General features: G+C 45.4%; 1 protein-coding gene across 4 annotated transcripts in view; it reads left to right on the top strand.

Moving 5' to 3' along the window:
- The first annotated feature begins 455 nt into the window (after window positions 1-455).
- YPEL2 (yippee like 2) overlaps window positions 456-24208 on the top strand; it is a 65822-nt gene continuing 42069 nt past the window's right edge. The window contains exons 1-2 of one of the 4 annotated variants that reach the window (XM_049859105.1): window positions 897-1231; window positions 9915-11278. The gene's annotated coding sequence lies outside the window, so the exon portion shown is untranslated. Of the gene's footprint in view, window positions 667-896; window positions 1232-9409; window positions 11279-24208 lie in introns of those variants that run through there. The other 3 variants (XM_049859102.1, XM_049859104.1, XM_049859103.1) reach the window with 3 other exon arrangements.

Raw genomic sequence — 24208 nt, 5'->3', positions numbered from 1 at the left:
TTCAGGGGACTTAGGGCTCTGGGTTAGGAATGGCTAAGGTGTAAGGGGGGAGGGTTACTATCTTGGCCCTCCAAATAGAAGTATAAACAGCCCCCTCCTCAAATCCCAGGTTCTGGGAATCATTCTGAAACTCCAGCCCTGACCTGAGCACAAACCCGAAACCCAAATAAACAGGCTCCACCCAGGCGCTGAGAGCCCACCCATCCTCACCACCCTTTTCCCTGCTCCTCCAGCCAGATCCACCGCTTGGCCAGACCCCGCTGGCTGACCCTTGCCGGGCCGGACCGGCACTCACTCCACTCCCAGCACCCTCACCCGGCCGGGGCAGAGGGGTGGGGGGTGGGAGGTAGGGGAAGCAGGGGGCGGAGTTCCGTCCTTCGCTGATTGGCTCGGCGTGGATGGGCTGCGGCCGTGCCCGGCCAACCCGCGACGTGTTGCTATGTGCCGAGCGGAGGGGATAGGCGCGGGGGCGCGTCCGTCACGGGGCAGCCCCCGGCCCGGACCCGGAGGGATGCAGAGTGGTGGCAGCGGCGGTGGCGGCGGCGACGACGACTGTGGCTTTAAGAGCGCGCCCGAAGCCCGGGATCCAGCCGGGCGGTCCTTTGCAGCTGCGCACGCCCGCAGAACCCAGCCCAGCGCTGGCGGGACGGAGCAGCCTGCTGCCGGGTGAGGGAGCCGGGCGCGCGGTGCGGGCTGCGCGCGCGTGGGCGTGGGGCGCGTTGACAGCGCGGGCGTCTGGCACCCGGCGCGGGTGTCTGCCCGGTGGCTTCCCCAGCCCGGGTCCCGCGGAGCCCGAGGCGCCGTCCACCCTGCGCGGTCGTGGCGGGGCCCCGCTTAGGGTCCCGATGGGGGTGGCAGGGGCCGGGGGCGGGGAGCTGGCCGCCGGGGCCACGTGACCGGTTTGTTTACAAACACTGCCGGGCTCCGGCTGCGGCCCGCGGAGAGAACGGAGGCTGCGCCGCCCCGGGGTCGCGGCCGGGGACCTGTGTGCAGGGCCGGGCAAGTCTGCCGTGCGCGGCTTGGCGGGGGACCATGGGGAGACAGGGTGGCCGGTCCCTTTTCGGCTTCTTCCTCGCGGCTTCGGACTCCGTGGGGGCCTGCCTGGGAGCTTCAGACCCTTTCTGTCCCCCGGAGCCAATTGGGACCAGGGAACGCCACCCACGAGGCCCCGCCTCTGGGGGACTGGCCGCCCTCGAAACTCCCGAGAGCGCTTCGCCGGGCCCGAGCCGAGGTAACCGCAGCCGAGTTCTTGCCTGGCCGCTTCCCGGCGCCTCCCCGGTGCCCTTGCCAAGGGGGTGGGCGCAAAATGTAGGGGCCTCTCCAGCGAGTACCTCCCAGGGACTGGCGCGAGGGGTAGCCCTGGCCTCTTACTATTTCTCATAAATTTCCCCTGTTCGGCCGCAGACCTCCCCTGGGTGTCTTTCTCCAAGTAGTGGGCTTTTCTCTTTTCTCAGGTCTTGGGAGTGGCGAGACCTGTTCTTTTGGACCTCTTGCTCAGGGTTCTGCCAACTCTGGCTTCACCCTTTTAGCTACAGGAGTTTAAAAAGCAAAGTGAATGGTCTTCAGATTTCTCTGTTCTGTATGTGGCTGACCCTCCCACAGCCTCACTGCTGTTGAATGGCACAAGAAACTGCTCCTGGGCTTTGCTGGACTTTTGCTTCCTGCCTTCCTTGTTGACTTGCTCTCCTTGCGTTCTGAGAGGTTATTTCAGCGAGCCCTTACTTCTGGTGAGTCTAAAGGCTGACAAGACAGCCACTGTCTTTTTCCCCTGCTCTTCCTACCTTCTAGTCCTGCAAGATATGCAGGATGGGGCTCCCTGTCACTGAGCATTGGGCCAGAAGGGGAGCTGTCAGCTTCCCTGTACCCCACTGGGTCATAGAACATCAGAGGTGCAAAGCAGCAAGGGGCTGGAGAAGTTAAGGGACTTGCCCAAGGTAACAACTCCCTGGCTGTGGGTGGGCTTGGTTCTGATTCTGAGGTTACAGAGCCTGTGATCAGTGGGCTTGGATTCACTCTTCCCTGACTCTCCTTTTACCTAGTGACTGCCACAGGGCCTGCCTAACCTGTGGGCCTAATCTGACTTCTTTCCATCCCTCCCGTCATTTCCTTAGCACTTAATGCTCAGTCCTGCCTGCCTTTGATAAGGAACATTTTCATTCTTCTTAACTGTGATCTGAGTGGCTACAAGTTCTTTCCTGAGGGAGCAGGTCCAGCCTTAGGGGAGCTGTGCAAACTTCACTTTGGCACCTCCCCTATCTCCAGCCCCATGATAGAGTCTTAGGAGGGGAGTGGGGCCCGGGCTCATCCCCTGCTTACGTTTGGCTTTGCCCTATCAGTTTAGGAGTTAACAGTATTTCCAGAATGGTCTTGTTATCTCTGTGCTTGATTGAACTAAAATCAAGAAGCTGGAGGTTAGGGGTTGTTGCTGGGTCCAGTCTGACTTGTAGTGATCCCGTGTACAACAGAACCTAACATTGTTCACTCCTGTGCCATCCTCACAATCATTGCTATGCTTAAGCCCATTGTTGCAGGCACCATGTCAGTCTGTTTCATTGAGGGTCTTCTTCTATTTTACCAAGCATGATGCCCTTCTCCAAGGCCTGGTCCCTCCTGATAACATGTCCAAAGAATGTGAGACGAAGTCTCACCATCCTCGCTTCTAGGGAGCATTCTGGCTATACTCCTTCCAAGACAGATTTGTTCACTCTTTTGGTAGTCCACGGTTTATTCGTTATTCTGGAAAGTGGAAAATAAATACCATAAGAATACGGTTTTCTTCCCTCTAAGAGACTGGTTTTCAAGCTTTAGCTGGGACTCATAGTAAGACGTTTTTACATCACTGCACACAGGTACACAACTGAAATAAAAGTTCCGGGAAACAGTAATTACCCTTACTACCTGCAGTGTGCTCTTAAAAAAAATCAACTATTGGTCATGACCCATTAAGTTGATTTCCTGACCAAAGGGGTCATGGCCCACAGTTTAAGAAATAATGCTGTAGGGCAGAGGTCTTCAAACTTACAAGTGTGCGTAAAGATAACCCAAATAGTGTTTTAAAATGCAGTTTGTCAGGATGCTCCTGAGATGTTTATGTCCAGTGGGTCTCAGAAATCTGCGTTTTTAATAAGGGGATCGAGAGATTGTGATGCAGATGGTTGATAAGAAACCCCTGCTCTAGTGAGAATTGGAAGCGATGAACAATGAAATTCAATTAACTTGAATATGAAATACAAAGCCTTAGTCAGGTGTGGGACCTACACTCTGTGTAAGTGCGTGATCCATCATTCAGCTGCAAATCACACTACCCAAGGCTTTGGAAAGTCTAAGGACATAGTGCTGCTTGCTTTCAACTGCCCTAAGAGACAGTCACCCTTCCCACCCCACCTCACCCTGTTTGAGGGCTGCTGTTCACCGTTCTGTACTGTTCCACTGTTTCTAGGTGCGTGGGGATTGGGGGCATGAGTAGTGCTGATGAGTTCATAGATGATGTGAATTTTCACACATCTTAATGATTTTAATGGTTTTGAGGCAGCGGCACAGTCATTGTGCCTGGGGTATTAACAATTGGCCAGCAAAAGAAAAGGGTTGATTTTGTTTATTTTAATATCTGGATATTTCAGACTATGTGGCCTGAGGCAAGGGCAGGCTCCTGACATTGTTTTGAGTGAGGGAAGTCAGGGACCTATATATTGTCAGTTGTTGATAAGTAGATACACAGGTTCCCACACCTCCCTGTCTACCCTAGTCCTGGTTTTTTGCCTTTGTGAGTGCTCAGCTCCTGTGTGCAGGTGTGTCTTATTACCCAGTTTCTGAGGCTGTTATCTCTACCTTCAAGCACAAACATACACACACCTGATGCAGCCACACATCAGATTTTTCTCTCTTAGTGACTATGTCCAAACATGTTAGTAGAAGAAATTTCTCTGAGTTAGTCAAAGCTGCAATTTAGCTTCAAAAAGGACTCTAAATTATCCAAATTCGGATTTAACTAGGATCCTTCTTGCCAAAGGTGTGCCTTATTTAGGAACATTAACCGTGAGATTGTTTAAATTAACTTTAATAATGTTCATTTTGACCAGGCAGCTCACATTTAGAATGTTTAATTTTGAGCATATGGAAAAAAGAAAGTAACAAAAGGATGGCAAAGGAATAAGAACAGAAAAAGCAAAGAACGATGTTCAGGTGGGATTCAAATGAAGGGATTAGTTCTGTGTGTAAATTATTTTAGCATTTTACTAGGCTTTGTTAACCAAACCCCTAGGTGCTCTTTTAGAATGAAAGGGTTTAAAGTTCTAGAAAAGGAAGCACCTTTTTGAACTTCAGCCCCTCAGTGATGGAAAGCTAGGCATTGGAAAAATCAAGGCCTGCAGGCTAAAGGTATTTGGTGGTGGTTGTTGTATGCCATCAATTCATAGCAACCCTGTAGGACAGGGTGGAACTGCCCCATAGGGTTTCCTTATGGGAGTTGATATTTTCCATGAAGTTTCCTTAATGGCCCAATTATCTGTAACAAGAGGTGGTACAAACTTGAATCTTAAAGGACTGCACCTACCTGAATTTCCCAGGCAGCTGTGGATACAGCCTTGAGGGCTTATACAACATAAATCAGATTGTGATATTTTGTTTGAAACCTTCCAGTGGCTTCCCATAGCCCTCCAGGCATAACCCAACTCCTTTCCCCATAGGCATTGCCTGTCCACCTCCCCCAGTTTCTCCCACCTCATCTCGGACCAGTCCTCACCTTGTCCTCTCTGCTCCAGCCCTGTTGTCCTTTCTGACATGCTTGTTCCTGTCTCAGGGCCTTTCTACTGGGAGTTCCTCTTCCCAAATGCCCTTTCTCCAAGTTTTTCTTTGTGGCCCCTTCTCTCACCAGGGTCTCAGAGAGCGCTTTCCTGACCAGTTATCTAGAACAGCTGCTCCCCTCATCAGACCTCCATTAAACCCCTTAATGTTCTCTGAAGCACTTTAATGTTGTCTGAAAATGTTACTTATCTACTTGTTTGCTAAAGGAGCCCTGGTGATGCAGTGGTTAAGTGCTCAGTCAGCAGTTCGAACTCACTAGCAGCTCAGCTGGAGAAAGATCTGGCAGTTGGTGTCCTGAAAGATTACAGCCTTGGAAACCCCATGGGGCAGCTCTGCCCAGTCCTTTGGGGTTGCTATGAGTTGAAATTGACTGGGCGGCAATGGGTTTGATTTTTTGGTGGTTTTATTTGCTAGATTGGAAGCCCAGTGAGAGCTTTTGTGTTTTGGTCCCTGCTGACAGTGCCTGGCATAGAGTGGGCACTGGACACATGCTGTTGGTTGAATGAATGAATGAATGAATGAATAAAAAGCAGCAGTCTAGGGTAGGAAATTTTTTTTAAGAGAGGAAAAGATAATTTCTCCCTTCCCTTGGATTGGGATAGTGTTCTCTTAGAATTACTTTCTCTCTGAAATTCTGCTTTTCATATTTTCCATCGCTTTATTTCCTTTACAGACCCGCAAACCCTCTAAAATCTCCATTGCTTTTGTTGTTGTGGAGGTCGTGGTGTTAGTAAGCAACTCTGGCCTCCCCAGTCACCTTATTCTAGGCCTCACTATTTTTTCCTGATAAACATTAGCATTTCTCTCATTAATTCTAAGCCCTCAAAACCAACCCCACTGCCATCCAGTAGATTCTGACTCACAGTGACCCTTGTAGGACAGAGTAGAACTGCCCCACAGAATTTCCAAGGCAGTAAATTTTTATGGAAGCAGACTGTCACATCTTTCTCCTGCAGAGTGGCTGGTGGATTTGAACTGCTGATCTTTTGGTTAGCATCTGAGCGCTTAACCACTGCGCCTCCAGGTCTCCTTTCATTAATACTAGGAGGCACTGTAGGCAGGGCCAAGCGTCTGGACTTTGGAATCAGAAAGACTTGTATAATTAGCTCTGTGACCTTGGGCAATTTACTAAAATTCTCTAAATCTTTGTTCCGTATTAGTAAAATGGAACTAATGATAGTTCCTACAACATAGGGTTGATGGGAGGATTAAATGAGAGAATGCAGGGTAAACACTTGGCACAGAGCCTGGCACATAAGAAGCACTCAGTGCTAGCTTTTAATAACAACACTAATATTCATAATTGGATTACCCCTCTTCTCTGGCTGGAAGGAGTTCCCAATCCATTGAGTTGGGATTGGGCAGAGAAAGGGGGAAAATGACCAGATTTTGAATTAGTTGTAAGTAAATGAAGACCAAAAATGCCACTTAGGTCTATCAGAACTAGAATGGAATTTAGAGATCATCTGATAGGAAACTGATTGCTGCCCAACTTTTAACAAATACCCAGTTGGAAGAAGCAATATTTACGGAAGTTTTTGGAAGGACATGCTGTCTACCTGTTCCTCTGGCCATTCCTGGTTTTATCCTTGGGTTAAACTAGGCCAGCTGAAAGCTGCATGCTTGGGCTGTATTATCTCAACCCTTCCAGAATGGTTTTCACTGAGATAAGCTCCTGTGTCCTGCCCTTTGCTTTCATGGAGAGGCACTGTCAGAAAAGGCTTTATGTAACTTGCTACTGTATTTCTTATACAGATTTATATTGTTGACGATTTTAAGTACAACCTCAGTATCCACTTTAAGAAATTCATGGGAGAAATTTCTTTCAGAACTGAGTGTCAGGAAAAGCGTTGTTTCTTTGGTGGAACTGGTATGCTTTTTTCTTTGTGAACTATTGGAAATTTATGACTGATCATATTTCCCTTTTTGCATTGGCTGCCAGGGAGCACAGAGCCAAATTTGTGGCTTAATTTTAGTAACTGCCTAGGGCCCTGCATGCTAATTTTTTCCAGTGTTAACCTTATGATTTTTATCCTCTAATTTTTTATTTATCCTCTAACCTTTTATTCCTGTAATTTTAAGTTAATAATTTTCTATTAATTAGATATATGTACAATTGGGGTATTAAAGTCCATTTTAGGTTACATTTTAGAGATAAACATTGAGGCTGAAATAGGCAAAAGGGACTTCCTTAATACACCACTAATTAGGGCAAAGGAGACTATAAACCATATTCTTTGATTCTCAGGTCAAGGGCTCTTTCTACTCCTGTATAGTCTAGAAAAATACCAACATCTGAGGTAAACTCTAAATAGCCCATAATGGCCCAATACTAGGCAAAGAAGAGAGTGCTGCCTGCGTGGTGCCACGTTGCAACCCACACTCCTATTTCCTGGCTGAGCCGGCAACACTTGTGCCCTCGCCCCATCAGTGACAGAGCAGTCAAAAACATCACCCCTCCCCCGTAGTCCTGAGAATGTAGTGTGTCCAGACTTTAGTGGCCTTGACCTGAAACTAGATTGCTGGGCAGGGATGGGTTACGCAATGAGCAAGGTACGCACGGGCTTACTGGTGTTTACCTACTAATCTGTAGTTCACAGTTTCACCTGTTTTTCATCTTCAAAGGCATGGTGAAACCTATGTGGAATTGTATACTACAGATTAGTAAGTAAACACAATTAACCTCATGTATACCTTGCTTACTGGTTAATCTGCTGCTGTTGCCAGGTCAGAGTGAAATTAGCTTCTAGTGCCTGGAGTTCCCTTGTCTTGCCAGGCAAGGGTGGCCTGACATCCATATGGCAAATGGTGCTGTGGAGGCTCAAACAAGGTCTTCCAGGTGTGAACAGTGGCTGAGTTTGGTTGTATTGAAGATAGTGGACTTACTTTGTTTTATCTGACATCAGATTAATTAAATTAAGGCAATATTGACCATCCTGATAATTTATTTTGTTTTGTTTTCTCAAGGAGCTCTGGTTGGGAGTACCTGGAGCGAGGGAGCATAGGCTTGGAGCAAACATTCCTGTTTTGAGCTAGAGAAGAGGAACCTCTGGCCTGGGGCTACAACTCAACCTTGGCTTTGTTTTACTTTCGGGTAATAATCATTCAACAACAGATAGCAGGGCCTTTGGAAGGTACAGATGAGTTAAGATACAGACCCTGCCCCTAAGAGTTCGAATAGAAGTGATAAAGGCCTATGTGTAAATAACCAGAGGACTAGGTAGAAAGAGTTTAGAGTCATTACCAAACCAAAATCAGACCAAACCCGTCGATCATCTAGTAGATTCAGACTCATAGCTACCCTATAGGACAGTAGAACTGCCCCACAGGGTTTCCAAGGAGCTGGTAGATTAGAACTGCTGATCTTTTGGTTAGCAGAGGCACCAAAAGAAGGTGGGTTTTTTTGAGACTGGAGGTGAGGAGGGTTTAAATGTGCAGAAACTGGTAGATGGAGAGGGTAATTCCGGGGAAAAAGTGCAAAGGCACAGAGGCATGTACATAAGAGGGGATGGTGTGGCGAATGCTCAGTAGGCACGTAAAAGATGGGGAGGAGAATATTGAGACTGTTTGGGCCACCATTGCTGCAGTTAAGAGCAACTCCATGGGTGTGGACTGTCACCTCCATTCAGAGTAGAAATTTTAAAGATTAAGAGCTGTGAACAATAGCTAACTGGCACGGACAATAAACCAAACCAAACTCATTGCGATGGAGTTGATTTCGATTCATAGCAATCCTAGAGGACAGTAGAACTGCCCCATAGGGTTTCCGAGGAGTGGCTGGTAGATTCAAACTGCCACCTTTTTGATTAGCAGCCAAGTTCTTAACCACTGTGCCTCCAGGGCTCCGCCATGGATAATAATAAAAAAAAGAAACCCAAACCTAGTGCTGTCGAGTTGACTCCGACCCATAGTGACCATATAGGACAGAGTAGAACTGACCCATCGAGTTTACAAGGAGCGCCTGGCGGATTTGAACTGCCGACCCTTTGGTTCACAGCCGTGGCACTTAACCACTACACCACCAGGGTTTCCCCATGGATAATAGGTTTCCCTATGGATAATAGTGAGACTATCCGGACTGATCCCCAAATTTGGTTTCCTTAGAATTTCTCAGTCCCATCAAAGGCCTATAAAACCAGAATCTTCAGGATGTGAAATCCATAATAAAAAAAAGCAAACAGCAACCAAAAAAATGTTTTCTCTAGGTTTTTCAAATGTAGCCAATTGCACACGTCTGAAGTTGGGAACCCAACTTTGGTGGTTTATCTCCCTGGCAGAAACCAAATTACTAAGCATCCTCCTTTGGTCTCCCTTCCCTTTGCTCTCTCCTTTTTTGCCTCTTTCTTTTCTTTTTGTTCGTGTCTCTCCTGTACATATCATCTATTATATGTCTCTTATTACCAATTTGGTCTTCATTGGGCATCCCTCCCTAAGTTGATATGCCACCAAATGGACCATAAGGTAGAAATGAATTCTTTCAGTATTTGCTGTATTAATAGAATAAACATGTATATTGTATTTCTTTAAGAGCAACATCTAAATTAAGTAGCCTTAATTAGTTTTGCTTGTTGTTATTGTTGTTAGGTGCCATCGAATTGGAAGTTTGCTTACATGGCTCTTAATTTGATTCCTTTAGGAAAAAAAGTATCCCCACGTTTGACTATAGCCTTAAAGCTAAATAGCAGGAAGGTATAATAAGAACTGAAAAATATCTCTTGGTGTGTGTCTAATTTCCAGTTGTCCCACCTTCTGGGTAAGGTTATTCTCTCTCCTCATTTCTTTTCTCCTGTTTCTTCAATTTAAGGCTGAAGCATTGAGCCCACCCTGACATCTTTGTTTTGCACTGTAATTAGTTGACATAACCTCTTCCTCTAAATGACTCAACAGTATCGGGTTTAGCCTCTTCCTCTGGGAGCCATTCTGCCTGAAGCCCTGGAGGGCTCAGACTTCTCTTTGACTTGAAGAATCCACTTGGGGTGGGGGACATGATTCAAATTCTGATCCTGGTCCTTTCTAGCAGAGTGACCTTGGGCAAATTGCTGAACCTCTCAAGCTTTTCTTTCCTCATCTGGAAAATAGGAATAATCATACTCTAATGCCTGCCTCCCTAGGTTTTTGTGAAGATTAATTGAAATAATGCATATCAAGTACCTGGCCTTTTGCCCAGCCCAAAATAGAGAATCGTAGAGTCCTGGACATCCAACCATTTCAGGAGGTAGTGTATGATCAAGAACCAGTGGTACTGAAAGAAGTCCAAGCTGCACTGAAGGCATTGGGGAAAAACAAGGCTCCAGGTATTGACAAAATACCAACTGAGATGTTCCAACAAATGGACGCTACACTGGAAGCATTCACTTGTCTATGCCAGGAAATATGGAAGACAGCTACGTGACCAACTGACTGAAAGAGATCCATATTTGTGCCCATTTCAAAGAAAGGTGACCCAACAGAATGCGAAAATTATCGAACAATATCGTTAATATCACATAGAAGTAAAATTTTGCTGGAGGTAATTCAAGAGTGGTTGCAGCAGTACATCAACAGAGAGCTGTCAGAAATTCTAGTCGGAATCAGAAGAGCACATGGAATGAGGGATATTATTGCTGATGTCAGATGAATCTTGGCGGAAAGAGAATACTAGAAAAATGTTTACCTGTGTTTTATTGACAGCAAAAGCATTCATCTGTGTGGATCATAAGAAATTGTGGATAGGATAGTGAAGAATAGGAATTGCAAAACATTTACTTGTGCTCATGTGGAACCTGTACATAGACCAAGAAGCAGTTGTTTGAACAGAACAAAGGGATATTGCAGTGTTTTAAAATCAGGAAAGGTGTGCCTCAGGGTTGTATCCTTTCAACATACTTATTCAATCTATATGCTGAGCGAATAATCTGAGAAGCTGGACTAAATGAAAAAGAACGTGGCATCAGGACTGGAGGAAGACTTATTAACAACCTGCAGTATGCAAATGACACAGCTTTGCTTGCTGAAAGTAAAGAGGACTTGAAGTACTTACTGATGAAGATCAGAGACCACAGCCTTCAGTATGTATTACACCTCAACATAAAACAAAAATCCTTGAAACTGGACCAATAAGCAACATCATGATAAATGGAGGAAATATTGAAGTTGTCAGGATTTAATTTTACTTGGATGCACAATCAACACTCATTGAAGCAGCAGTCAAGAAATCAAGTGATGTATTGCATTGGGCAAGTCTGATGCAAAAGACCTCTTTAAAGTGTTCGAAAGCAAAGATATCACCCTGAGGATTAAGGTGCACCCAACCCAAGCCATGGTACTTTCAGTCACCTCATATGCATGCTAAAGCTGGACAATGAATAAGGAAGACCGAAGAAGAATTGATGCCTTTGAATTATGGTGTTGCTGAAGAATATTGAATATACCATGGACTGCCAAAAAAACAAACAAATCTGTCTTGGAAGAAGTACAGTCAGAATGCTCCTTAGAAGTGAGTATGGTGAGACTTCGTCTCATGTACTTTGGACATGTTATGTTGAGGGACCAATCCCTGGAGAAGGACATCATGCTTGGTAAAGTAGAGGGACATAAAAAAAAAAAAAAACAAAGACCCTCAATAAGGTGGATTGACACAGTGGCTGCAACGATGGGGTCAAGCACAGCAATAATTGTGAGGATGGAGCAGGACCGGGCAGTGTCTTGTTCTGTTGTACATAGGGTTGCTGTGAGTCGGAACCAACTCAACAGCACCTAACAACAGCAGTCCATGAGGTTGGTGGTTCAGACCCACCCTACTGTTTCATGGGAGAAAGACCTGGTGATCTGTTCCCGTGAAGATTACAGCATAGAAAACCCTATGGGGCCAGCTCTACTGTGTTGCATGGGGTTGCTGTGAGTCAGAATCGACTTGTTGGCACCCAACAACAACAGAGTCCTGGAGGCTTATTTGCAGTTGCTCCAGCGCCTCAGATGACTCCCCGCTGCCCCTTCCCTTACCTCCCACCTCCCTTCAGAACACTTACTGAGCTCTTTACTGCATGCCAGGCTCTGGGCCAGGTATAAGGGGTGATTAACCAGAAGTGGTCTCTGGCCAGGAATGGCTCACAATCTAGTGGGAAGACTGAACCATGAACAACTAACATTATGAAAGTTTCTGAAATTATATGAAAAAGCTGCCCTGGCAATGTGCATGTCTCCCTTTCATGTGCCAGGCGTATTAAAATCTATCTGCCCTTCTCATACAGAGAAGAAATCCAGAAATGTGCTGTAGATTCACTTCAGATTCTCCCCACCCCACCCTCTTTCCTTGCCTCTCTCCTTCAGTAAATGACACCTCTAGATGACAGTTTAATAATTCCTAGATCAAAACACATCCATCTTTGGGCTGGTGGTAGCTGGGACTTTAGACATACAGGCATTTTTTTGAAAGTGCCTGTCTCCTTTATTGTGCTTGAGTTTTAAGTTCAATTTCCAAATTCCAATTGTGGAAAGGCAGGGAGCCCAGGCACAGATGTCAGAGTCTAGAGTTTGGGATTTATTTGAATTGGGAGATTAAAGTGAGAAAGCCAAAGGCATGCTGACAGCTGAATCACGGAATTGTATTGGCAGATTTGGGATGCATGGTTTGTAACGAATTGGGGCCCCAGCTGTGCCTTGGGGGACTAGCAGTTAAAGAGACATCAAGGTCACATAATGCCTGTAGTCTAAAGGACTCATTCTTTTATTCAGCAGATATTCAAGTGTGGGAGATACGTGACAATCAAATAATCACCCTAATAGAAGTAAAACTGTAACTGTGATAAGTGCTGCTCTGCAAGTGGGGAGTATGGGAATCGGGGCAAGTTCCCTGGTGAAGTAACCTGTGAAGATTGGTGGCATCTCTTACCATTTTTTTTTTGGAAGCTTCATCTAAATTTTTATTAATGTGAGTTTTTAAAAACAAGCATCCATACCGGTGTGGAAGGGAGAGAAGGGAGAAGGGGAGGGCAGAGGAGAAGGGAGGAATTCTGCTTTATTGGTAATGAACTCCAGGTTCATCCCATCGTGAATTTCATAGTTGTCCAGGCACATGTGGTCCTTAAAATTGTGCACCCTTCTTTCAGGGCAGTCTTGTTCCAATGGGTGCCAGTTTGGGCTGCAGTCAGCTTCTTAAAGGTCCCCAATGGGGTCATCAGTGTTGTATTTAACATGGATCTTCTTCCCCAGATGGTCATTGCAAACCACCACATCATCCTGGCTGGAGCGAAGTCACTTCCTCCTAGATTGAACACTGAGCCCTGCTGCCCCTTACCCTGTTTTCTAAGACCTTTTTTTTCCCTTGATAGATCTTCCAAATGGCTGTTTTTAAAAGTAGTTAAAGTATAGCCCTGTCTGGAAGTAGGGTAATAGACCGGATTCCTCTTTGGGCTCCAGATCATGGGAAAAATGTATTTGTTTTGTTTTAACCAGGATTATCTTCTGAGCATGGTCAAATACAAAGGCCAGGACTGATGTTGAAGGATGGCATTCTCTGGGGGGTGAGGGAAAAGGGCAGATTTGGCCCTCTTTTCACACGTGCAGTAGGGGCGGAGTTGAAGCATCCTTTCCCTCTGAACCTGAGCCAACTCTGACACTTCACTTTTCTCTGATTCAGTAGCAGCTCAGACTGCCCTGGGGGTTCTGTGGGGACCACCCTGGAGAAGGTGCCTGGGAGGGGGAAGGCTGAGGGCTTTTCTCTGGGGTCCAATGTCACTGCCAGCCTGGGAGAGTCCCTTGAGAAGCCAACCTAGGGGGCTGCAGAGATGGTGAGAAGGGCCAGGGAGGCGCAGAATGGGAAATATTTCTGCTCTCAGACAGCAGATGAGTAAAACCATCAGAGGATTGTGTGGTGTGGCTTATTGAAGACATGACTCCACAGTACTGAGTTTCAGACTCCATTTGCCAGCCCAGGTGCACTGGCATCACAAAATTTTGCTAGCTTTTTAACTTCATGGAGCACTGATGGTGTGTCAGTCCCGTGTAATAACCAGAGTTAGATAATTTAAAGGCACTGGACAAAAAGTAAGTAAGTAAAGACATTTAAAAATTACCAACTTTACAGGGCAGGACAGTTTCACTGATGGCCACTCATTTTAGTCAATAAACATTTTATTAAGACTCTCCAATGTGCTGGACACTGTGCAAGTCTTGGGGGAAACAAGGGAGGTAAGATTGGACCTCTGACTTCATGAAGTTCCCAGTCTGAACAGTGTGATCAAATGGCATTCCAGAGAAAAATGCAGAATTCCTTGTGTGCTGGGGCCCTCGTTCTGCCTTGGGTCTTATTTGAGCTTGGTATTTTTAAGAAGAGTAGGTATTCACCAGACTCCTGGGTGGTGCAAACGGTTAATGTGCTTGGCTGCTAACTTAAACGTTGGAGGTTCAGGTCACCGAGAGGCACCTCAGAAGAAATGTCTGGCAATCTACTTCCAGAAAATCAGCCAGTGAAAACGTTAGACCAGCTCTACTCTCACACACATGGGGTCAACCCAAAAGCAACTGGTTAGTTAGGCATTTATCAGGCAGAGGAGATAAAGGCATTTCAGGTAACTGAAACAGCTTGAGAGAAGGCACAGTGTATGAAAGAGCTTGATCTGTTGGGGAAACAGAGGTTTGGGGTGGGTTGGGGAGGTGGTAAGAGTTGAAAAGAATTGAGCCCAGGCTCCTTGTATACCACTTGAGTGGTTGGACCATGTGCTATAGACTGCTAGGAAACCACTGGAGGTTTTGAAACATGAGAGAGATGTGATCAGATTGTGTTTTATAAATAGAATTCTAGAATGAGCTAGGGAGAGAAAGGCCTAAGTCAGGAAGACCTGTTAGAAAGCTATTGTAAGATGATAGAGAAGGTGGGGCTTTTACAGTGGGGCTGGTGGTGACTGGGATGGTGTCCAGAGAGTGGATTTATGAGACAGAACCGACCATCTAGAGGACAGATGAAGTATGAGATAAAGGGAAGGAGAGAGTGAAGGACGTTTTCTGCTTGGGCAACTGAATGTTCAGGAGGAAGTGACAGAATTGGGGTGAAGGTGATGGGAGTCAAGGGGATGGGAGAAGATGGTGTTGTCTTCGGACGTGTTTAGTTTGAAATGCCTTCATAGGAGCTAGATAGAGATGTGCGTGAGAAAGGGGTCTAGGGTTCAGGACTGGGAGGCAGAAGTTTAGAAGAATTGAGAGGATGTGAAGAAGAGGCCCAGGGAAGCAGGCAGTTGAAGACATGTTGTGGAAGCAACACAAAAGGAGGAGGATGGAGGAAGAGCAGGTGGTGAATTGAGGCTTAGTCAGAAAGGTAGAAAAACCTGAAGAGGTAAGGTGAGGCCCACAAAAAAATTTTCAGGGAAAAGCAGCCCAGCAGAGTCAAATGCAGCACCAAGGCTGAATGTTATTGTGTGCTGTTGAGTTAATTCCACCTCGTGGTGACCCGATGTGTCAGGGCAGAACTGTCCCATGGGTTTTCCAGGCTATAGTCTATGGGAGAAGATTACCAGGTCTTTTCTCCTGCAGAGTGCTTGGTGGGTTCACACCACCAACCTTTAGGTTAGCAGCTGAGCGCTTAACCGTTGTGCCATCAGGGCTCCTTTTAGGCCGAATAATGTTAGCATTCAAAAGTATTAGTATTTGGACTTGGCATGTTGGAGGCTTCCCACATTTTTGTTACTCAAAAGCCTGGTTGTGATAAATGATATTCATGGAGCATTGCTAGAAGGTTCCGTAGCTCCTTCATTCCTCTGGAGAGTCTATATATTTTTTTTTATCAGTGGATCCAACCAGACCATCAGAAATTCATGTTGTTGGACTGTCCTGATTTGGCCCCCTGTAGAATCCCTTTTACAGAATTGCACTTGGTTGGTTATGCTGTCTGTTTTCATGGAGGGACACTCTAAGAAACCACCTTGAAAGAGGGTACTTGGCAGGAACTGGTGGAGTGTGCTGGGGATCTTGTCCACGGGATGGCTCTTTGTTTGCTCCACCACATTCCACAGGAGAAATCTCTCTTAGAAAACCTGTGTCCTGAGCAACCAAGAGGAAACCCTGGTGGCATAGTGGTTAAGAGCTATGGCTTCTAACCAAGAGGTCGGCAGTTTGAATCCACCAGGCGTTCCTTGGAAACTCTATGGGGGCAATTCTACTCTGTCCTGTGGGGTCGCTGTGAGTCGGAATCAATAGACGGCAAAGGGTATGGAGCAACCAAGATGTTTTTTATTTATTTATTTTTTAAATTTTATTGTGCTTTAGGTGAAAGTTTGCAGCTCCAGTTAGTTTCTCGTTAAAAAAATGATATGTATCAGTTTTTGTGATATCAGTTGCAATCCCCACAATGTGACAGCACTCTCCCTCTTTCCACCTCGACTTCCCCTATGTTGTGTGTTGTCTTTCCCTTCACCAAAGTTGACACTTGTCTACTCTGTAGTTAGAGATTTGCCCTCCTCATCCCTCTCTACCCTGGTAACTATCAAAGAATGTTTTTTTCTGTGTGTAAACCTTTTTGTGAGTTTTTATAATAGCGGTCTCATACAATATTTGTCCTTTTGTGACAGATTTATTTCACTTAGCATAATGCCCTCCAGATTCATCCATGTTGTGAGATGTTTCCTGGATTCATCATTGTTCTTTATTGTTGTGTAATCTGTTGTGTGTATGTACCATAATTTGTTTATCCATTTATCTGTTCATGGGCACTTAGGTTGTTTCCATCTTTTTGCTATTATAAATAGTGCTGCAGTGAACATGGGTGTGCATATGTCTATTCATGTGACAGCTCTTACTTCTCTAGGACATATTCCTAGCTTTTTAAGGAGGCACCATATTGTTTTCCATAGTGGTTGTACCATTTTACATTCCCACCAGCAGTGCATAAGAGTTCCAATCTGTCTGCAACCTCTCCAACATTTATTATTTTCTGTTATTTTTAAATTAGTGCAAGTATTGCCGGGGTGAGATGGCGTCTCATTGTAGTTTTGATTTGCATTTCTCTAAGGACCGATGATCACGAGCATTTCTTCATGTGTCTACTAGCTGCCTGAATGTCTTCTTTTGTCAAGTGTCTGTTCATATCCTTTGCCCATTTTTAATTGGATTATTTGTTTTTTCGTTGTTGAGATGTTGAAAGAAGTATTTTGCAGATTTTAGAGAAGATGTTTTTATGGGAAATATCAGCCTTATAACTGCTGATGTTCGCCCCACCCCTGGTTACTAGGGAGCCGAAAGCCAAATTTGCATCACTGATTATTTAGCAGAAGGCGTTGGTGATTCAATGGTAAAACTTTGCCTTTCATGCGGGAGACCAGGGTTCAATTCCCAGGCAGTGCACCTCGTGCATCCACTACCTGTCTGTTAGTGGAGGTTTGCGTGTCGCTATGATGCTGAACAGGTTTCAACCGAGCTTCCAGACTAGGACAAACTAGGAAGAAAGGATTGGTGATCTACTTCCAAAAATCAGCCAGTGAAAACTCTGTGGATCCCAATGGTCTGATCTGCAGCTGATCATGGAGGTGGCACAGGTATCAAACAGTGTTTTATTGTGTATGGGTCATGCCAACTCAGCAGCAGCTAACCACACCAACAATTATTTAGCGGTTGAGCAGCATGCATTTCTGTGTCCTGACTTCCCTTTTGTTCTTACTTTAATTACCCTACTCTAATTTCTTAATCTATTTTTAATCTTATTGTATGTGGTTTTTGTAAGCCAATCTTAAATCCTTTTTGGAGCTGAGAGTCTTATAAGGAAAGAAGGAAGCTATTGATAAACTTAGCAAGTATCCTTAGTAATTTATCTTCAGATAGTTTGGTTTCTTTATATTATTTGTGATTGAAATTGTAGAAAAAAAAAAAAACTGAAGTAATATCTGAACCCCTGATAGCCAGTGGGCCACAGCTACTTACATGTAAGTTTCAGGATATTCAAGGGGAACTGCCTTTTGTCTATGCAGATGTTCTAACAGATGGAAGCTCACGAGGGCCTCCCCAGGCAAAGTGCTGAACTCAGGGCTATGTGGTAAATACGTTGCCCTGCTAACAGATGTTGCAAAGGGTCGTCCAGCAGCAGTCTCTGAGTGGGCTGTTTGTGCGGCTAGCGTGTTCTCTGACCTCACTGAAATAAAAGTCTTAACAGAATGAAGGTTGGTAGATGAATGCTCTGCTCTGCGGGGGATTCAGTTGGCAGAGACAGTACTACAACATGGAATCGGGACTTAAGAGCTGAAGGAACCCTCGGGATCATGTAGGATTATCATTTGATGGATAATCCTCCTGAAATCAAAACTAGGCCCCTGTTTTTTTGTGTCCAGGGTAGAGATGAGTGGTTGGTTTTGTTTACGAAGGAAAGTGTCTTCTTGAATATCCAGGCTGGTTTTTATTACCAACTGGTTTGATTTGAAATGCCACTTGGGTCCAGTGCTTTATAAGGGGTAACATAAAATAATGACAGGGATTTTCCTGTGTGCGTTCCACATCAGCCCAATGGCGGTTTTAATAGGGGCATTTCAGTCAAGTTTTATGCAGTGGCCCCATCACTAGGTTTAGCGGAGTCACTACAGACCCACAGAGGGGACTTTTCCAGTGCACTAAGTGATGGAGTGGTCTGTTTGGGGTGACATAGCAATAATGTCAGGTCCCCAGCTAAGCCACAAAAACCTGCTTAAACCACAGTGTACCTTTAAGTGGATTAGTGTAGGGCCTAACCCCCTAACCACCATGAGTCAACCTGGGAGGTGGAAGCACTGCTTGTTTTGGTCTTGTGAATAGGAACAGTTCCCTGCGCTTTCTCTCCCTTGCTGGTAATGATTATAGCTGATTAAGGTTATTGAGTACCAACCACCTGCCAGGTGCTGTGCTGAGCATTTCGCTTGCATTGTCTCACGTGCTTTTTTTTCTCATATATGAGGTAGGCACTGATGTTATCCACATCTTCTAGGTAACTTGTCCATGGTCATGCAGCTGGTGAGAAGAAGAACCAGAACTTGAACCCAGATCCACCTGCCTCTAGAGCCTTCACTCCTAACCATTGGACAACACTGCCATGTACTTCTCTCATGTAGCAGGCCAGGGCAACTGGATCTCTCTCTGCTGTTTGGTCTGGCTTCAGGATTCTGGTGAGATTAGGAATAGGGAAGGAAGGCCTGCCATAGTCACTTCATCTCATTTTTTTTCTCCCTGAAGTGACTTGCCTGCTGCCTTTCCATTGCCACCACTTATTTATTGCTTCCAATCAGGCATCTCTTTCCTCACTCATGGGGTAGCAGGACATGGCTCCTCAGTCGAGTTGTACCCCTACCCTCCTGTCATTACAACTAGCATAAAGCCCTTTTCTGACTTTCTATAATAAATGAGAGAGAGAGAAAAAACTGAAAAAGTGGTTAAACCATTACTCTAGGAGCCCAGTATATATGTATTTTTAAGTTAGACCCAGTAAATTCACAGAATGGGCATGGTTGCCAAAGATAGACATTTGATTTATACCCAGGATTATAGTCTAGAAGTACCCTGGTTTTCCTGGGCATCTCATCACAGAATCTGAGTGGAGGTTGCTGGGGATATGGGGGATTGGTTGGGACCTTGGGGCCCAGAATAACTTCGAGTCCTGCCTCATTACCTGGAGGGGGAAGGGAGGGGCTGCAGTCACATCTGCTATCCACCCAGGTAAGTGGACTGGTATAGTCTGTAGCCTAAGGAAGCAGAAAGAGTTCAATTCAATGTATGTGTTCAGCCTCTACTGTGAGCTTTGTGTGCTCTGTCGCTATGAGTCGGAGTCGACCTGATGGCAATGGATTGGTTTTGTTGTGCCCTGTGGCTTGGAGCCCTGGTGGTGTAGCGATTAAGAACTTGGCTGCTGACCAAAAGGTTGGCAGTTTGAATCCACCAGTTGGTCCTTGTAAACTCTATGGGGTAGTTCTGTGCTGTCCTGTAGGGTCACTATGAGTCTGAATCAACTCAATGGCAATGAGTTTGGTTTTTTTTTTGTTTGTTTTGTGGTGTTCTCTGTGCTGCTGAGTTCAGAGGGTACAAAAATGACTAAAATGTGGTCTCTGCTCTTGGAGCTTACAGTATAGTAAGGGGTACAGATTCAGAAAAGGACAGTTTTAATATAGGTTAAGTGTTAAGATAGACGTGAGGACAGAGGAGGGGCTACTAAGCCCAATGCTGAGGTGACAGTTGAGCCAAGTCATGATGGACAGGTGAGAGCCTGGTGAGAGTTGGGAAGAATGTGTCAGGCTGAGGGAATGGCATCAACAAAACCATGGAACCATGCAGTGCAAGCGTGGTATGTTAGGGGGAATTGCAAAGAGTTAAAGGAGTACCAGTAGTGCAACAGTTAAGAGCTTGGCTGCTAACCGGAAGGTTGGCGGTTGGAACCCACCAACTGCTCTGCAGGAGAAAGATGTGGCAATCTGCTTCCATAAAGATTACAGTGTTGGAAACCCTGTGGGGGTAGTTCTACTCTGTTCTGTAAGGGCTGCTATGAGTCGGAATTGACTCAGTGACACACAACAGCAACACAGCAGAAAGAATTTGGTCCAGGTTGCCAAATCCCAGGCACTGAGGAGAGTTCCTGACACATGGTAGACCTTTAAATGCTAATTGTATAAATGGAATATAGAGTATGAGATGGTGAAGGTGAGTCTGAAGCCATACATGGGAGTCAGTGGTAGGTGGGTGTCAGCAGTAGTACACACCTGGGATTCATTGTATGTTTCTGTGTGCCAGGCACTATGCTGAGCATTTTATATGTATTAGCTTAGTTAATCATCACAAGAATGCTATGAGATAGATATTATTATTATTATCCCTATTTTTTTTTTTTTATGAGGAAAGTGAGGCCCAGACGGGTTAAGTAACTTGTCCAAGGTCACATACCTAGTAAATGATAGAGCTGGAATTTGAATGCCAAGAGTCTGGTTCCAGAACTGGAATTTGAATGCCAAGAGTCTGGTTCCAGAACCTGAAATGCAAGGGATTGATTTAAGGGGGGAAAGAGGCTCAGGGGTCTTCCAGGGCTGTGTAAATCAGCCCTTGTGTTCCTTGCAGTGCCTTAAGGCCTGTGGAAGCATGGCCTCTGGGGAAACCACCTTGTAGAAGGACCTCAATACCAAATGAACATTCCTGTGGTTCCTCCAGTGTCATCACTGCCTTGTCTTACCTTGAAGAGAGTTCTAGGTTTGGAGAGAAATGCCAGGAGTGCCATCTCATGGGGGTGCTTGAAGACAAGTTCAGCCAACCGCCAGTCAACCAGTTGCTGTTGAGTTGACTCGGACTCACAGCAAAACCATGTGTGTCAGAGTAGAACTGCTCTGTAGGGCTTTAAATGGCCTATTTTTCAGAAGTAGATAGCAGGCCTTTCTTCCAAGGTACCTCTGGATGGACTCAAACCTCCAACCTGTCAGTTAAGAGCCAACTCAGAAACTCTAAAGACAGGTTAGATGGTCCTAGTAGAAGGGGCAGGCCACCCATCCCTCTAGGAGGAATCTGCTTACACATAAGCATCAGGTTCAGCTTGAATAGGAAAAGATGTTCTCAAAGGACCTCAAACTCTATGTCTGTCTGTGGACTCTCGGTCCTCCTTTTTCTTTTTTTAAAGCAGTAACACAAAGTACCATCTCCTCTCTCTTTTTTCCCCCACTGACCGCTAAAAATAATAATAGCTACAGTTTTGCTGCATATTATTTGCCAGGCACTGTGTATGCACTTACATCATCTCACCTAATCCTCACACAGCCCTGTGTAAATTGATATTATTAGAAATGGGAAAGAAAGCTGAGGGTCAGAGTGGTTGCATCAACTTGCCGAAAGTCACCCAGCCAGAAAGGAGTAGACCTGGTTTATGTGATTCCAGAGCCCACTTCTTTTTCAGTCATTCTTCGCCTACCCTCCACCAAAGCACCCCATGCAAACAACAACACAGAGGCACACCTTAGGGTTGGTTAGTCCTGTGGCTGATGATGGTGTTACTTCCTTTATTGAGTCTCACCTTCTTGAGCCAGCTTCTGTGGCTCTGAGTGTGCTGGTACAGTCTTGTTTCCCACATCATACATCGGGTTCTTCTATGGGTTACTTTCATAGGTTACCTGAAGAATCTGTACCTTCTGTCCCCCTTCCAGGTGACACTCAGAAGGTTCTGTCTTGAGTTCCAGCTACAGTTAGGGCTTTTTATGGACAAGGCCTGTCTGTCTGATGGGCCAGCAAGGTTTGGCATGATCTGCTGAATAGTTGGTTCCCAAGGTGGTGTAGCTAGGATCTTTATTTCTAATCATATTTCACATCTATTCTTTTACATGCTGATCAGCGTGAGCCAGCTGGGGTGGTGGCAGATCTTGCTTTAATTTTCACTGTGATGGACTATGACTTAGAATGCTGCCAGATTGTACCTGTGCCCTGCGGCTTTTAAATAAGGAGTTCATTTGATTATTGTTGGAAATAAATTTGGACTTCACAATATGTTCAATGAATTGGACTCATGCAGCCTGTGGCCCCATTAGCGGGTACCATTGTCCAATAATTAAAATGCTGTGGTGCGTTCTGAAGCCCTTCTTATTGTCCACGTTTTTAAAAAATCTTCCTTCCTAAAACTCAGGAAAGCTTTAATTTTCTTTTAAGAGGGAAGAAGACAGTACTAGGTAATTAATTTTCCGGTCACAGCTCTCTTTTTTCCTCCCATTTAGCCTCCTCTCTTCTTTTCTTCTGGAAATCCTGGTGGCACAGTGGTTAAGAGCTATGGCCGCTCACCAAAAGGCCCGCTGTTCGAATCCACCGGGCGCTCCTTGGAAACCATAGGGCAGTTCTACTCTGTTCCATAGGGTCGATATGAGTCACTATCAACCCGATGGCAATGGGTTTGGTTTTTTTTGGTTTTCTCCTTTCTCCTCAGCCATGCAGGCCTTCTCTTGATCCTGCACCGCCTTTCTTTCTGCTTACCCTTTCTCATTCTTTCTAGTTTGCCCCAGGCCAGTTGGAAAAGATTCATATTTGAGCAAGCCACATTTCCTTTTCTTCTTTTTTTTTGAGGAAAGGAGTCACTTCTTTCAGATGCCTGTGAACTTGTTATATTAAAGAGCCAGAGGAGCAGAGTGACGCTTCAGCAGCAAAATCTAAGTCTGTTGTCTGGGCTCTCCAGGGCTTTTTCTAGCACCAGGCAGCTTGAGGACACTGCTGTGGGCGCTTATGTGGTGGATTTTAATTATCCTTTTTTTTTTTTTTCTAAGTTCAGAGCTGTAGTAAGGACTGAATGTGTATGCATAAATGCTTATCCTTCAGAAGGTACAGAAGATAGTCTTGAATAAGTTTTGGGATTTGGATTTGAAGCTGAGCATAACCAGAAACTCCTGCCTGTGAACTTTTTATTTTTTTGGTTTCCTACAAAGAGAAGTGAGAGAAGAAACAATTCTACTCCAGGGAAATGCATAATTTAGAAGCCGTCTGCATGTATAAGAAAACAGACTCTGTGGCTGCTGGATAAACACAGACTGCAGCCAGGTCTCCTTGTTTCCTTTCCTTCCTCAGTGTTTGTGTAAGACGGATGGGTCCAGCGCTCCTCATGCTCCCCACTGGGCAGCTAAGGCCGTGGACTTCAGAAGCCTCTGGCCTGGGGGAAGCCTCCCACTAGCTTTCCCCTGACTGTCTTTTCTATTCCTTACACTAACACCATTTCTTTATTTCCTCGAAATGCTGTCCTTGCTGAGAATGGAACAGGAGTATTAAAGCTTGAGCAGATTTCAGGAATCCCTAAGTGGGGTACTTGGCTCTTTCTACTACCTGTAACACTTCAACACCCAACAGCATTGGTCCACTATGGTTTATTATTATTATTTTTTAAAGTAATTTCATTATTTGTTGTTGCTTTTGAAAATATCCACTGTAGACTTTTGGTCTGTCCATTCAAGTTACCTGCTACCCAGAATATGCCCAGGTGTGATGAAGGGGCTTTGGATCCAAGGGTTTACATATTTCCTTCCCATTGCCTGCTATGGCCAGGCACATCCCTGAGGCAAAGCTGGGGGAACTATTTCCCACTTACATGTCCTCCGAGTACACCTATAATGTTCACTTTAACCTGATGTTTCATCTTTAAAAATAGTGGCAGGAGACTGAATAGAGAACGTGCCTGGGTCCCCAGAGGTCAGAATCCCTTCAATAGTTAGACATCTCATGTATTATTGGTCACCCTGAATGTGGGATCTGCTTGGCTCAGGGCTGTGGAGGGGAAATGCTATCAAGTGGTAATGTTCAATGTTATCTTTCAGCCTAATGCCAGCCAGTGGTGGTGTTGGCCACTCAGGAAGATGTACGGAGTCCCAGGGGTATGGTGGCCTTCAGTGGCCACTGTGGTGTGAAGCTGTCAAGGAAGAGGGCAGCTTCCCTTTGGAAGATTTGATACCAATGAGGTTTAGGGGGAAAAGAGGACTGTGATTTG

Source organism: Elephas maximus, chromosome 19 (assembly GCF_024166365.1).
Source record: "Elephas maximus indicus isolate mEleMax1 chromosome 19, mEleMax1 primary haplotype, whole genome shotgun sequence".
Classification (NCBI taxonomy): Eukaryota; Metazoa; Chordata; class Mammalia; order Proboscidea; family Elephantidae; genus Elephas; species Elephas maximus.
Note: the sequence above shows the minus strand (reverse complement) of the source record. Positions and strands in the feature narration are given on the sequence as shown.